The sequence below is a fragment of the Phacochoerus africanus genome, chromosome 4 (assembly GCF_016906955.1).
Source record: "Phacochoerus africanus isolate WHEZ1 chromosome 4, ROS_Pafr_v1, whole genome shotgun sequence".
Lineage (NCBI taxonomy): Eukaryota > Metazoa > Chordata > Mammalia > Artiodactyla > Suidae > Phacochoerus > Phacochoerus africanus.
This window is the reverse complement of record NC_062547.1, coordinates 63,904,081-63,920,277: the sequence shown is the minus strand read 5'-3', so window position 1 is coordinate 63,920,277 and position 16,197 is coordinate 63,904,081. Positions and strand designations below refer to the sequence as shown.

The following is a 16,197-nucleotide window of genomic DNA, read 5'->3' as shown; positions in this document are numbered from 1 at the left end:
ATGGCACCAAGGAATGAAACAGGAATTTCAGAAATTCTTCTTATGGGATTTATGGATGAATCAGAATTGCAACCTATCATATTTATTATATTCCTCTCCATGTACCTGATCACAGTGTTTGGGAACCTGCTCATCATCCTGGTCGTCAGCTCAGATTCACACCTCCACAGTCCATGTACTTCTTCCTCTCCAACCTGTCCTTTGTAGACATCTGTTTCACCTCCACCACCATCCCAAAGATGCTATGGAACATCCAGACGCAGAGCAAAGTTATCCCCTTTGAAGGCTGCATCATCCAGATGTATTTTTTCACACTCTTTGCAGGATTGGACAGCCTAATCCTGACTGTGATGGCCTATGACAGATTTGTAGCCATTTGTCACCCCTTGCGCTACACAGTCATTATGAATCTCTGGTTCTGTCTGCTGCTGGTTCTGGCGTCCTGGATCATAAGTGCCCTGCATTCCTTATTAGAAAGCTTAATGGTGTTGCAACTGTCCTTCTGTCCAGTCTTAGAAATATCCCACTTTTTCTGCGAACTCAATCAGATGATCCAACTTGCCAGTTCTGACACCTTTCTCAATAACCTGGTGATGTATTGTGGAGCTGTGTTGCTGGCTGGTACTTCCCTTACTGGTATCCTTTACTCTTATTCAAAGATAGTTTCCTCCATACATGCCATCTCATGTTCTCAAGGGAAGTATAAAGCATTTTCCACCTGTGCATCACACCTCTCAGTTGTTTCCTTATTTTATTGTACAAGCTTAGGAGTGTACCTTAGCTCTGCTGCTACCCACAGCTCACACTCAAGTGCAACAACCTCGGTGATGTACACTGTGGTCACACCCATGCTGAACCCCTTCATCTACAGTTTGAGAAATAAGCACTTAAAGAAGGGTCTGAAAATACTCTATAGAAAGGTAACTGTAAAAGGTCCTCCTGTCCTGGGGCTTAGGAAGTGTCCTTGAATGTAAGCTCAAACAGCTTTTGATGGAACTGTGGAAGTAGAGCTCCCAATTCTAATTTTCTTGGAATTTCATTTTAATTCCAACTTCTCTGCACAATTTATGCAACTCACTTTTAAGTTTTGTGAATTTTCCAGTATCCAAGAGTTTTCCACTTTCCTTTTTCCAAATGGTATTCCCAACCTTGGATGTGAAGTGTTTGTAAATTCCTATTTATTTCAAGGAATACAAGGATCTTTTAAGAATTTTTTTTCTCAAATGAAATATATCATACTGAGTATTTTTTCTCTTGTTTTAATAGTCAGGAGCTGAACTGTGGTGGGGGAGAATTCCTCTTAGCAATCACAGCTACTTATAAAACATTATTATAGAGAAAAATCTGAGACCTCCTTTTCTCACTCTTGTGAATATCATTTTGCATATCACTACCTTAATTCCTCTCCCTGATAGTACAAAATCTAATGTACTTGTCATTATCACATGGTTTTTTTCCTACTCATTAGGTTCTCTGTTCTTCTACACGACTTATGTCATCTATGTGTCTACCATAATTATAGGCAAAAATTGATAATAAAATATATGTCTCCAAGTGCAATCCACAGAGAAAGAAAAATGTTTTAAAAGTGGATATAATATGGCTTTAGATTATTATTATTAATCCCCAGTATGATGAAGCAAAATATTGAATCACGCATTTATTACTATGCAACTTTTTCTGGCAGCTCATCTAATCATTGTAATATGGGATATTAGTGTCTGTTTGCAAGGTGTACTCATTGAGCTGAAGGACTGGAAGCAAGTTTTGCTTTTATTAAATTATTTTATGATTTTTTTGAAAAATTCCAATATTTACAGAAAATATTATTCCTTCAATTTCCCCAAGTGGAATATCTCCTATCATTCAATGTTTTGTCATAATCAATAAGGGGGCAGCAAATGAGCAAGACAAATATCATCCACTACATATCATCCTCATAATCAAAGGAGAACTCATTAGAAAGCTCATCTCCCCGTTTAAGTGTGTGATCCAGGGTCACAGGTGTGTACAAACAGATATGTCCTTTCAAACTCTCCATGAGATCTCAAAGGACCTCGATAGATTCATCTCTTTTTTTTTTGGCCATGCCTGGGTCATGTAGAACTTCCAGTGTCAGGGTTTGAGCCCACACCACAACAGTGACCCAAGCCACTGCAATGACAATGCTAGATACATAACCTGCTGTGCCACAGAACTCCTCTTATTTATTTATTTTTGGGTCACTTTTTCATAGAGTTACATGAAATACACTTGAAAAACATTGCTTACAAATATATCAGAACAATGCCTAGAACATAACAATCAGATGATTAAAATTGCCCCCAGTTCTGTCCAATTTGATTATTTTAACAGTTATTGTTACATGTATTTTTATGAAATAAAATTATTTAATATAACATCTTTCTTATCAGGTGGGATCACATAGTGGAGACTTGTTCTGCAGGACCTCTCATGAGTCAGTCTCTCTATTGAGTTTCTAAGGATAATCCATGATGTTTTATGAGGCTGTACTGCTCTCCTGACTTGAGCCAACTTTTGCCATTTGAGTACTTTAATCTCTGTAGGCTAATCTTCTAATGTGCATTGAAAATGAGTTTATTAAAAGTTAATTACTCTAAATCCTACTAATTCAATATCCACACATAAAACGTTTTGTTTTTTCCCTAGTTGGAAGAAACAACTCCCACCCCTGTTAGGTGTAACTCAGCTACCTGTGCTCCTGACACTTGCATACAGGCCAGAATTTTTTAATTCTAATATATTTATTAAAGCATAATTACATATAATAAACTGTGCCAAGCAAAGTCCATTGGGGAAGGAGGAAAGAATTGGGAGCATGGGGATAATATACACACTACTGTATAAAATAAATGATTGACAAGAACCTACTGTGTAGCACAGGAAAATCTACTCAATAGTTTGTAATAACCTATATAGGAAAATAATGGATATAATTAGTATATTTGTAATAAACTATGTGGGAAAATATTTGTATGTATGACATTCATTTTTCTATACACCTAAAATGAATACAATATTGTAAGCCAACTATACTTCAATAAAATTAAATTTTTTTAAAAAGTGTAAAGATTGAAGAACTTAAAGGTGATAAAAATTAAAAACTATATATAACTGGTTCCATGTATATATAACTGGAAAAAGGATATGAAAGATTTACTGCTTGGTTATATAAAGGTTATACATGTCATCCCCATAGATTCTGTTCCTTACTTCTGAGGGTAATGTGGAATTATAAACATAACTTCTAAAGGATGCTGTGTGAAGAACTGAAATCTGTAAAAATACATGTACAAGTCAAAGAATATATCAAAGGGTAAAAAAAGTGTATACATGTGTGTGCATTAATTTTATATATTTTTTTCTCTCTTAAATAGACACACACACATACATGTACATGAAAACAGACTCATTTACAATACCATCTTTTAGGTTAAAGGAAAACTTTACCAAAAATTGGATATTAAAGAAATGAAAATGAAGACTGTTTGAATTAACACAAAATTTAAGGAGTGTAGAAATTTAGACAAAAAATTTAAAGTAGAATATAGAACCCTAATTCGATAGGAATTACTACTGCTATGTTAAGTCCTCAGAATAGAACCATCGATTCTATTGATGGTTCTATCTAATGGATGGCCAACAAGTACATGAAGCAATGCTCAACATCCCTGATTATTAGAGTAAGGCAAATCAAAACTACCATGAGATACCACTTCACACCAGTCAGAATGGCCATCATTAATAAGTCCACAAATAATAAATTCTAAAGGGGGTGTGGAGAAAAGGGAACCTTCCTGCACTGTTGGTGGGAATGTAACCTGGTACAACCACTATGGAGAACAGTATGGAGGTATCTTAGAAAACTATATATAGAACTTCCATATGACCCAGCAATCCAATTCTTGGGCATATATCTGGACAAAACTTTCCTTAAAAAAGACACAGGCACCTCATGTTCATGCAGCACTACTCACAATTAGCCAAGACATGGAATCAACCTAAATGTCCATCGACAGATGATTGGATTAGGAAGATGTAGTCTATATACACAATGGAATACTACCCAGCCATAAAAAAAACAAACTAATGCCATTTTCGGCAACATGGATGGAACTAGAGACTCTCATACTGTGTGAAATAGGTCAGAAAGAGAAAGATATACCATCTGATATCACTTATATCTGGAAGCTAATATATTGCTCAAATGAACCTTTCCACAGAAAAGTAAATCGTGGACTTGGAGAATAGACTTATCATTGTCAGGGGCAGCAGTGGGGGGAAGGAGTGGGAGGGACTGGGAGCTTGGTATTAATAGATGCATACTATTGCCTTCAGAATGGATTAGCAATGAGATCATGTTGTGTAGCACTGGGAACTATGTCTAGTCACTTATGATGGAGCATGATAATGTGAGAAAAAAGAATGTATGCATTTATGTGTAACTGGGTCACCATGCTGTACAGTAGAAAATAAATAAAAGAAAAAAAACAGCAATCATGAGAGGAAAGTACAAATGCAGAATATTGAAAATGCATTTGAAATTAAGAGACCAGCAACCCAAAGCAATTTTGTATATATAGATACTGCTATATCAAAATGTACTGGGAAGAGAAAACCAAAAAACTACAATAGACACACTTTTACACACACACAAACACACACACACACACATACACACCAAAAGCAAACCAAATACAACACTAAAGATCATCATCAAATACAAGGAAAATGTCCAACAATAACAAATGCAAAAAAATAAGAAAATTGCAGTTAATATAAATATATATATGATTAAATTGAATTTAAATGGATTAAATCTTCCAACCAAAAGATGTAAATATAAAAAATACTCATATATATACTTTAAAATAAAAACTGTTACAAGAGAGACAGAAGGGCACAACATAATGATAAAAGGAACAATCCAAGAGGATTTAACAATTGTAAATATATATGCACACAACATAGGAGCACTTCAATACATGTATAGCAAATACTAACAGCCATAAAATGAGAAAGTGGCAGAAACACAATAATAGTGGGGGAAATGAACACCCCTCTTATAGAAATGGACAGACCATCCATATAGAAAATCAATAAGGAAACAGAGGCCTTAAAAGACACATTAGACCAGATACACTTAACAGATATTTACAGAATATTCTATAGAAAGAAGAAAACATATTCTTCTCAAGTGCACATGGAACATTCTCCAGGTTAGATCATATCTTGGGCCACAAAGCAAGCCCCAGTAAATTTAAGAAAATTGAAATCATGTCAAGCATCTTTTCTAACCACAACACTGTGAGACTAGAAATGCACCACAAAGAAAAAAAAAAAGGAAAAAATCACAAACACCTGGAGGCCAAACATTATGCTACTAAAAAACAAATGGATCACTGAAGAAATTAATGTGGAAGTCAAAATATACCCAGATAGTCCCAATCTGAATCAATATTATGAAAAGTGTACAAGGTGAGTCCCGGACAGAATAATATTATGAGAAGGCTGATTTAGTTTAGATAAAAATTTGGAGGAGTTGTTGAAGAGAATCTCTTCACAGTTGTCTTTCTCAGGAGTCTAGTGTGTCAAACATCTTAGCACTTTGTAAGCAGCTGACACGAATTAGCCCACGTAACTGCCCTCACACGGCTCCACTGCCTTGGGGAAGGTTGGCGTGCACACATTAAAATTAAATATTGCTACTAGGGCATGACTCAGGCAAGAACTTTGAGGGAAAAGATAGAAACTGCAATGTACAAGCTATAATCTATTAATTTCCATAACTGAATTTACTTTCAACGGCGCTGTGAAAATCTGATATGCCATTTGAATTAATAAAAGAAGTCAATGGAGTGCCTCAAGTTGATCTGCTAAGTAAATTACACAAAGTATATTTTAGATCCTTACAGCCAGATTGTGATTACAGCAAGAAATATATCAATGGAAAATTTTCACTTATCTCTTCTTTAACTTATGGTGAAAACAAAAATGCTGTTTTGAAGACTGGATGGCAAGAATAAGAAAATTCAAGTTCAGAGATCAGCGACATCAATGTATTATTTTCTGGAAAACTAGAGAATGACTGTGCTAAAGTTACCTAAGATGGAGACACCACTGCAGTGGCTGGATTTGTTGATTTGTCAGCAGCATCTATAAGCAAAGATGGTAAACACTGCTTATTTTTGAAAGCATCTGATGATTTCAAATCAACTGCTTATGTTTATGTTAAATCTGTAAGAGATTTTTCTACAGAATCAATGTCTTTGGTTCCAACAATGCATTATAGATACATACCCCTGAATCAGCCTTAGGGTGGCATGTCAACATCTATCTGTAGTACTGTGATGTTCTTTAAGCTTCCATATCTCCATAAGCAAAGGAAGTGTTTATTGCTTGGTTGTAACAGTTGTGGACCTGACAAATGTAAAGTTAACCTGCCTATTCTTTAGTGGAAATTATGAAGCCCTTCCAATAATTTATAAAAATGAAGACATTGTTCACTTTCACAGGCTGTAGTAAACACTGCAGTGCTACATGATCCCACAGTTAGTTGACTCTCTGGATGCTCAACTGAGGATACAGAGGGCTTACTATAAGTTATAAGAGGATTTTCAGGTCTGTGGATGAGCCAAATATATAAAAAGGAGGCTCAAGGTATCACCAGTTCTGGCTTTATGTCTTTGACATTTGAGGGAAGTTTAGGATCTCCTATTGTATCTTGTACTTCAAGCAAGGGTTTTAACTTCACCACTGAGGACCACAAAATGGTAGAGGCTTTACGTGTTTGGGAATCTATTCATATTTCACCTTCTTCAACATTAGTGAAATTACGTGATGTTCAGCCAATGCAGTAGTTTGACCTGACCTGTCAGCTCTTGGGCAAAGCAGAAGTGGATGGAGCATGATATCTTCTAAAGGTATGGGATGGCACCAGGACACCATTCCCATCTTGGAGAGTCTTAACACAAGACCTTGTTCTTGAAGGTGATTTAAATAACTTCCATTGGCTTCAAAATCTGACAATAGACATATTAGTCTATGATAACCATGTTCAAGTGGCCAAATCTCTGAAGGTTGGAAGTTTTCTTAGAATTTATAGCCTCCCTGCAAGGCTTCAATAAGTCAATTCAGAGAATACGGCAACATTTTTGGCCCTAGATTTTCATATCCATGGAGGTACCAGTTGTGGTCAGGAAATCAGAGTCTTGCCAGAAAGTAAGTCATGTGGATCAACTGAAAAAAAGGTTTTCAAATCTGCAGATTTGCCAGCAAATCAGTGTTAGTAATATATGTCAATCCCAAAGGGAGGACACCTTTTCAAATATTTCAAGCTCTAGATCAGTCTCACTCTATGAGGTTGACAGAAGATAATGTGCAAAAATAGAATGTGTATATGTATGTGTAACTGGGTCACCATGACATACAGTAGAAAAAAAAATTGTATTGGGGAAATAACTATTAAAAAAAATAAAATAAAATAAATATAAATTTTTTTAAAAAGATGTCAACAGTTGTCAGCTACAATATTTACAGATGTTTGGAGAAAACCCCACCACGTCATATTTTGAAACAAAAAGCTCTTAAACAGTATCATGTCCAAGCAAAAATAAGGTCATGTCGGCCCAGAAGACTCTTTCAGTCTGTTAGATTTTATTGCCCTAAGTGTCATTCACTGCAACAAGTTCCATATGAGGGCAATTTGGATATAATTTTTCAAGAGGGTGAAAACAAACCCCAGATACTAAACTACAAAACACATCACTATATGATTGAAAAATCTGGACCACTAAAGATCAAGGAGAATGAAAAGTAGCAATTCATTTTCTGAAAAATTATGCTATTCTCTCACTTTCAAATGATTGCCTAATTTTGTGTGTGTGTGTGTGTGTGTTTTGCCATTTGTTGGGCCGCTCCCGTGGCACATGGAGGTTCCCAGGCTAGGAGTCTAATTGGAGCTGTTGACACCAGCCCACGCCAGAGCCACAGCAATGCGGGATCCGAGCCGCATCTGTGACCTATACCACAGCTCACGGCAACGCCAGATCCTTAACCCACTAAGCAAGGGCAGGGATCGAACCCGCAACCTCAGGGTTCCTAGTCGGATTAGTTAACCACTGTGCCACGACGGGAACTCCTGATTGCCTAATTTTGATAGAAGGAGGTACACTCAATGAAATTGGAAACTCTCAAACAAGTAGTGAGACTGGAAAGACTTGGCCTGTGAGATCTGGCCAAGAACTGGAATTTCTCGAACTTTCAACACCATTTCTTAAACAAGGAAAAATTCATAATTATGGATGTAAACAGTGTTCTAGTTTGAGATCAATACAAAAGCTAAATTCCCTGACTGATAAAACATCGTGGATTCTGTCTTCTGTGGCAGAAGTATTAGGTATGATGATGGAACAGGAATATAAGAAGTTTATATCATGGATTCTGAAAAATTCTTCCAGATTCCAGCTTCATAAGTCCTAGTCAGTGATAATCTTCAGCAAATTATGGATATGATTATGGATATGTTTTGTCCTATAGGAGTAAAAATTAGTGCATATCCATGATTGGAATGCTTCATCAAGTCATATAATGGTACAGGTGGGATGGAGCAACAAATTTGCTATCAGATTTTTGACACCACGATTTCAAAGATCTTATCTAATTTTGACATTCAATTTAGCATATGTGAAATATTGCAGTTTTAGAAAAGTTACTCTTTTCTATGATATTGACATAAAACACATAAAAATTTAGCCCTGTAGGTTATTTTCCATTTTAACCAGTATTTAAAAACTTTTTTGACAAATAGGCATTGTGTTATCTTAACGGCCTCTTGCAAGTTAAAAGTGTTCCTGTTGCACGAAATATCCAGTATGATGGTTGTGAGGGATATAGAGACATTAAATAAATAAGGACTGTGTTTTCACCCTAACATAAAAATCATTCTCCCTATTGGTTTTTTTTAAGTCTCAGGCACTGATTTCTCTGCCATCCACAATCCCTGGTTGGTTGTTCAAAATTTTTCTGTCCTGATTTTTACAATAGCAGTGTGGATAATTTTACCATGCATTTGCACTTTTACTGAGTGCAAGGATTTGTTTTGTTTTGTTTTGTTTTGTTTTGTTTTGTTTTAGTGCAAGAGGATCTGCTTAAACAAATGTCCCTTGAAGAATTATTTGTTTGAGAGAGATACAGTGTGCTTGAAAGAGTAATTTGCTTTAAATAGAAGTGACAGAATTGCCTCCCTTTAAGTGCTGGTATTGACCAATTAAGACTAAACCAGTTTTTTTTCAGACATGAATTCTGTGTTTGATTGCTTGTTTCACCATATGGTATTAGATATTATTCTGTTCCACCTCAATCTAATCAAGTGGTCAGATTTGCAGTGTTAGTGACATATTTATATAACCCTTTTTGTTAGAGTCTTATGTAAAACATATTTCAGGTTGAACATTGAATGAGAGGTCAACTCAGTATGACAGTCAGCATTTTACCTGACAATATTTGTAAAATTTAAAATCATGCACATTCAATTTTATACAAATGCTTCTATAATTGTATATATGTAATGATTTACTTGTTTTATTTGCTAAGGATTGAGAGATACAAATCTGCCTAGTTCAATATAACTGAAGAATAAATAAATGCACATGTTTAAAAAATATATACCTAGAGAAAAATGACAATGAAAACAACCAATCCAAAAGATATGGGTCACAGTAAAAGCTCTTATAAGAGGGAAGTTTATGCTGTACGGCCTCACTGCAGGAAGCAAGAAATATCGCAAATCAACAACACATAACCATACACCTAAAGCAAATAGGGAAATAAAAAAAAACCCAAAGTTAGTAGAAGGAAAGAAATCATAAAGATCAGAGCAGAAATAAATGAAATAGAGATGAAGAAAACAATGAAGGTCAGTGAAACTAAAAGCTGATTCTTTGAAAATACAAACATGTTTGATAAAGCTTTAGCCAGACTCATCAAAAATAAAAGGGAGAGGGTTTGAATCAATAAAATTAGATGCAAAAAGAAAAAGTACAACTGACTCCAGAGAAATACAAAGGATCATATGAGACTACTATATTCATCTATATGCCAATGAAATGGACAAACTAGAAGAAATGGAAAAATTCTTACAAAGGTACAACCTTCTAAGACTGAATCAAGAATAATTAGAAAATACGAATGAATCATGAGTACTGAAATTGAAACTGTGATTTTAAAAATTCCACCAAACAAAAGTCCAGGACGATTGCTTCACTGGTGATTTCCATCATATATTTAGAGTAGTGTTGACACCTACTCTTTTGAAACTCTTCGAAAAAAATTGCAGCAGAAGGAACACATAATCTAATTCTACGAGGCCACTGTCATTCTCATATAAAACCAGAAAAAGAAACTACAAAAAAGAACAGTAAAGGACAATATCACTGAGGAACATAGACATAAAAATCCTCAACAAAATATCAGAATGAATCTAGAAATACATTAAAAGGAAAGATCATATACCATGACCAAGTGGGATTTATCCCAGGGGTGCAAGAATTCTTCAATATTTGCAAACAATCAATGTGACATACCACATTGTAAACTGAAGAATAAAAATCATAAGATCTTCTCAATAGATATAGAATAACATTTTGATGAAATTCAACACCTATTTATGAAAAAATTCTCCAAAAAGTGGGCATAAAGGGAACCTACCTCAAGATAATAAAAGCTGTATATGACAAACCCACAACTAACATTGTTCTCAATGCTGAAAAACTGAGAACATTTTCACTAAGATCAGGAATAAGACAATGATGTCCACTTTCACCACTGTTATTCAACATAGTTTGGGAAGTCCTAGCCAATGCAATCAGAGAAGAAAAGGAAATAAAATGAATCCAAATCAGAATAGAAGTAAAACTATTACTGTTTGCAGATGACATGGTACTATGCCTAGAAAATCTTAAAGATGATACTAGAAAGCTACTAGAGCTGATAAATAAATTCAGTAAATTTGCAGCATAAAAAAATTAATACATGGAAATCACCTGATGTCTTATACACTAACAATAAATGATCAAATAGAGGAAATAGGGAACTATTCCATTTACCATCACATCAAAAAGAATAAAATACCTAGGAATACACCTACCAAAACAGCAAAAATGACTGTACTATGAAAACTATAAGTCACTGATGATAGAAACCAAAGATGACACAAACAATAGAGTGATATACCATGTTATTGGGTTGGAAGAATCAATATTGTCAAAATGACTCTAATACCCATGGCAATCTACACATTAAATGCAATTCCTAGCAAATTACAAATGGCATTTTTCATAGAACAAAAAACCCACACAAAAAATAAAATTCATGTGGAAACACAAAAGATTACAAAAAGCAAAATTAATCTTGAAAGAGAAAAACAGAACTGGAGGAATCTCTTGACTTCAAACTCTGCCACAAAGATACAGTTTCCAAATGGTATGGCACTGGCACATAAGCAGAAATATAGATCTATGAAACAGGATAGAAAGCCCAAAGATAAACCCTCACATCTGTGTCCATTTAAACAATGACAAAGGAGGCAAGCATATACAATTAAGAAAAGATAGTTTCTCTAATAAGTGATGCTGGGAACACTGGACAGGTACATATAAAAGAATTAAATTAGAACATTCTCTAGGAGTTTCCTTTGTAGCTCAGTGGTTAATGAATCCAACTAGGAACCACAAGGTTGCTGGTTCAATCCCTGGTCTTGCACAGTGGGTTAAGAATCTGGTGTTGCTGTGAGCTGTGGTGTAGGTTGCAGACGTGGGATCCCCCATTGATGTGGCATGTGGCTCTGGCATAGGCTGGTGGCTACAGCTCTGATTCATCCCCTAGCCTGGGAACCTCCATATGCCACAAGTGTTGCCCTATAAAGCAAAAAAAAAAAAAAATTCTCTAAAACCACACCCAGAAATAAACTCAAAATGAAACTCTAAATGTAAGGCTGGATAATATAAAATTCTTGTAGTAAAATATAGGCAGAACACTTTGACATAAACTGCAGCAATATATTTTTGGATCCACCTCTTGGAGTAATAAAAATAAAAACAAATATTTAAAAAATAGGAATAGGACCTATTTAAACTTCAAAGCTTTTGCACAGCAGAGGTAATCATAACAAAAACAAAAGTCAACCCAAACAATGGGGGAAAATCTTTGAAAACAAAGCAACCAACAAGGGATTAACCCCCCAAATATACAAACATCTCATGCAGATTTTTATTTAAAAATAAAACCAATCAAAAATGTTCAGAAGATCTAAATAGACATTCCTCCAAAGAAGACATATAGATGGCCAAAAAACACTTGAAAATATGATCATCCTCACTAATAAGTAGAGAAATGCACATCGTAACTATAATGAGGTATCACCTAACACCAGTCAGAATGGCCATCATCAAAATATGAACAAACAATACATGCTGAAAAAGATGTGGAGATAAGGGATCCTTCTTACACTGTTGGTGGGAATGTAAATTGGTGCTTTTTGGTCATTGTAACCTGAGGGAAGTGTACCTAACGAACAGACATAGGGAGCTGTAACTATCTCCTCTGCTCAGTCCCTGAGTTTGTACAAACTGGACATGAATGAGACAGGTTCTTGCTTTTGGAGTCCTAAGTCTGGCTAAAGGACCAGTGTTTGACCCATTCCTATTCATTTGTCTGGGGATACAGATGATCTCCACCATCAACCACCCAGGAAGGGATTCAGACTTTCACTTCCTCTCAGATTTCTCATCCAGGTAAGTCCAAGAGCCCAAAAACTACTGCATAAAAAGGTCAGAAAGAATGAACTCCAAGAACATTAATTGAGGTAACGTCAGAAACAACTAAGCCTAGTCCAGAGCCTAGAGACCACAGTGGTGTTTCATTTACTTGGTTAAAGTGTCAATGTATTGTTATGATGCTAAAAAGAGAAGTGAACACTGAACTCAGTAAGGCAACACACACACGCGCACACACACACACACACACACACACAGAGTAGTCTTGTCTTACTATACTCTTTTTTTCCATGTATTTTGGACCCCTAACCCATCCTGATTAAGTTAGAGTTGACAAAACTCAAATAGATCAGATTTTGTACAAAGGTTACCCAGAAATTCCAATTTGAAAGTTCCGCAGGATGTGGGGATGCCAGTGATGATAAAAATGGAAGCTCTATCAGAAGAAGAGTGAGAGGCACAAAATGCTCCCATTAAAAGTTGAATGTATGTACAAGTATCTTATTAATTGACTGGAGTAAATAGATAGGATATTCCTTACAAAGGGATATAAAATGAAAAGAAGGTATTTCTTTCTAACACTTAAGAAGGGGCATGTGGAGTTCCCTCCATGGCACAGCGGAGGCAGATCCGACTAGGAGCCATGGGGTTGCGGGTTGGATCCCTGGCCTCCCTCGGTGGGTTGAAGATCCGACTTTGCCGTGAGCTGTGGTGTGGGTCACGGTCGCGGCTCAGATCTGGTGGGGATTGCTGTGGCTCTGGCGTAGGCTGGCAGCTGTAGCTCCGATTGGACCCCTTGCCTGGGAACCTCCATGTGCCGCAGTTGCGGCCCTAAAAAGACAAAAAAAAAAAAAAAAAAAAAAACGAAGGGGCATGTTTGACCATGTTTCCATATTGATGAAGATCCACACTAATGAATAATTACAAATGTGTCCTAGAAACAGCAGTAGCAAGAGATATGTATTTTGCACTATCTTCTGTGAAAAATAAGAAAGAAATTAAGATGTGCAAGGGGGGAGGTGGTAATGAGCTTACCTTAAGCTTAATTCTTTACTTGTGAGACATCAAGTGGCTGTACAAAAATTGAGTCCCAGGCCTCTTGGTACCCAGGGTACTTTCAAATTGGAATTTCTGAGTGACCTTTGTACATAATATAATCTGATCAATCTGAGTTTTATCAACTGTAACTTAATCAGGATGGGTTGGGGTGGAAAAGACATGGAAAAAATACAGTATAAGAAGACAGGATTTCTGTGTGTGTGTGTCTGTGTGTCTGTGTGTCTGTGTCCATGTCCGTGTCTGTGTCTGTGTCTGTCTATGGATTGTGCACAATGAGAAGTCATCAGAGAAAGGGCACTGAGCTATGATATATTCCAGGGTGACTCTTATATTCAGAGGCCAGAACTCAATCAACCAAAGGAATTCATTTAAACATTCAGACATCCTTTGCAACAATTTCATGATGTGCTAGAGGAACGTGATATGGATGAGGGACTCATTTTGACTTTAAGTTTTAGCGGGATCACAGAGGTCACCTTGTTCCTCAACAATCCTGGATACCATCGCTCCTCACTCTCCTTCTGGTCCATTACCCTCCCCACACTGACTTCTTTAAAAAAAAAAAGTGAATTATCTTAAACAAGCACCTTTTTAGAATCTTTGCACTGGCTGTCTCCCTGCCAGGGATTCATTTCTCCCGATATGTTCATGACTCATGCCCTCTCTTCCTTGAAGTCTCTGTTCAAATATTAACTTATTTGTGTGTCTTTCCTGAAGGCCAATAAAAAAGTAGCACTCCTCTTTACTCTTTCTCTCATACTTGCTTTCGTTTTCTTCATAGTACCACTTACTGTCTGACATGTGTACAATTTTTTATTTTCTTATATTTTTTTCTTCATAACTGGAATTTAGGAGCTTTTGTTTTCTGGTATGCTATAGTCATTGTCTGGAGAGCAACTAAAACATTATTAGCATTCGATTTATATTCCCTACATGAATGAAAAATTTTCTCATTAAATAGGTGGAACCCATGGCATACTGGGGAACAAGATGAAAGTAGAATAAACTTGCTAATTAGGTATGACAGAGGGAATGTACTGAAGGGAGCCAAATCCATTCACAAAATATTGAAATTAATTTTTGACAGCCAATGAAAACAATGTGAGCTATTCCTGATTGTTTGAAAATGAGTCATGTTTTCTTCCCCTTTCCTCCTAGTCACCTTCAACACATGGCACCAAGATACATAACAGGAATTTCAGAATTTTTCCTTTTGGGATTTTCAGAGGGAGCAGCCATGCAGCCCCTCATATTTGGGCTCTTCCTATCCATGTACCTGATCACAGTGTTTGGAAACCTGCTCCTCATTCTGGCTGTCAGCTCAGACTCCCGTCTCCACACACCCATGTACTTCTTCCTCTCCAACCTGTCCTCTGTAGACATCTGTTTCATCTCCACCACCATCCCAAAGATGCTGTGGAACATCCACAGCAAGAGGCAAGTTATAACCTATGCAGGCTGTATCACCCAGATGTATTTTTTCCTACTATTTGCAGGGTTGGATGCCCTCCTTCTGACTGTGATGTCCTATGACCGCTTTGTGGCCATCTGCCACCCCCTGCACTACAGGGTCATTATGGAACCCCAACTCTCTGGAATTCTGGTTATGGTTAGCTGGATTATCAGTGTTCTGCATTCCTTGTTGCAAACATTAATGACATTGAGGCTGTCATTCTGTAGAGAGGTGAAAATGCCTCACTATTTCTGTGAACTCAAACAATTAATCCAGCTTGCCTGTTCGGACAAATGTCTTAATAACAGGGTGATGAATTTGGAGCTGGGTTGCTGGGTGGTGTTCCCCTTGCTGGTATCCTTTACTCTTACTATAAGATAGTTGCCTCCATACGTCGAATCTCATCAGCTCAGGGGAAGTATAAAGCCTTTTCCACCTGTGCATCTCACCTCTCAGTTGTCTCCCTATTTTTTTCTACAAGCCTGGGAGTATACCTTAGCTCTTCAGCTACACACAGCTCCTACTTAATTGAGATCAACTCAGTGATGTACACAGTGGTCACACTCATGCTGAACCCCTTCATCTATAGTCTGAGAAACAAACACATTAAGCGAGCTCTGAAAGCTTTCTTTCATATGGCAGCCATCAGAAGCCCAGTTGACCTGGGCTGAAGAAGAGCACATGACTGAAGGGTTCAGAGCCTGGTGGCCATACATTGCAAACCTTTGACCAGATTTTGGAATTTGAATCTGAGCTTCTATTTATTTTCTGGGATTTTCATTTCTTTGACATCTGCTTCTTGATATAATTTATGGAACTCACTTGATTAGCCTCATGATCTTCTCATATGCAAGTGTTTTCCCCTTTAACCATTTTCCCACTCTCACATTT

The 16,197-nt window shown here is 36.7% G+C and overlaps 3 pseudogenes; all 3 read left to right on the top strand.

The window, feature by feature from the left end:
- On the top strand, window positions 1-968 carry LOC125124242 (olfactory receptor 7A17-like; annotated as a pseudogene).
- Window positions 969-6,791: 5,823 nt separating this feature from the next.
- Window positions 6,792-8,726, top strand: LOC125124611 (protection of telomeres protein 1-like; annotated as a pseudogene).
- A 6,298-nt stretch (window positions 8,727-15,024) lies between these two features.
- Window positions 15,025-15,977, top strand: LOC125124610 (olfactory receptor-like protein OLF4; annotated as a pseudogene).
- The last annotated feature ends 220 nt before the right edge of the window (window positions 15,978-16,197 follow it).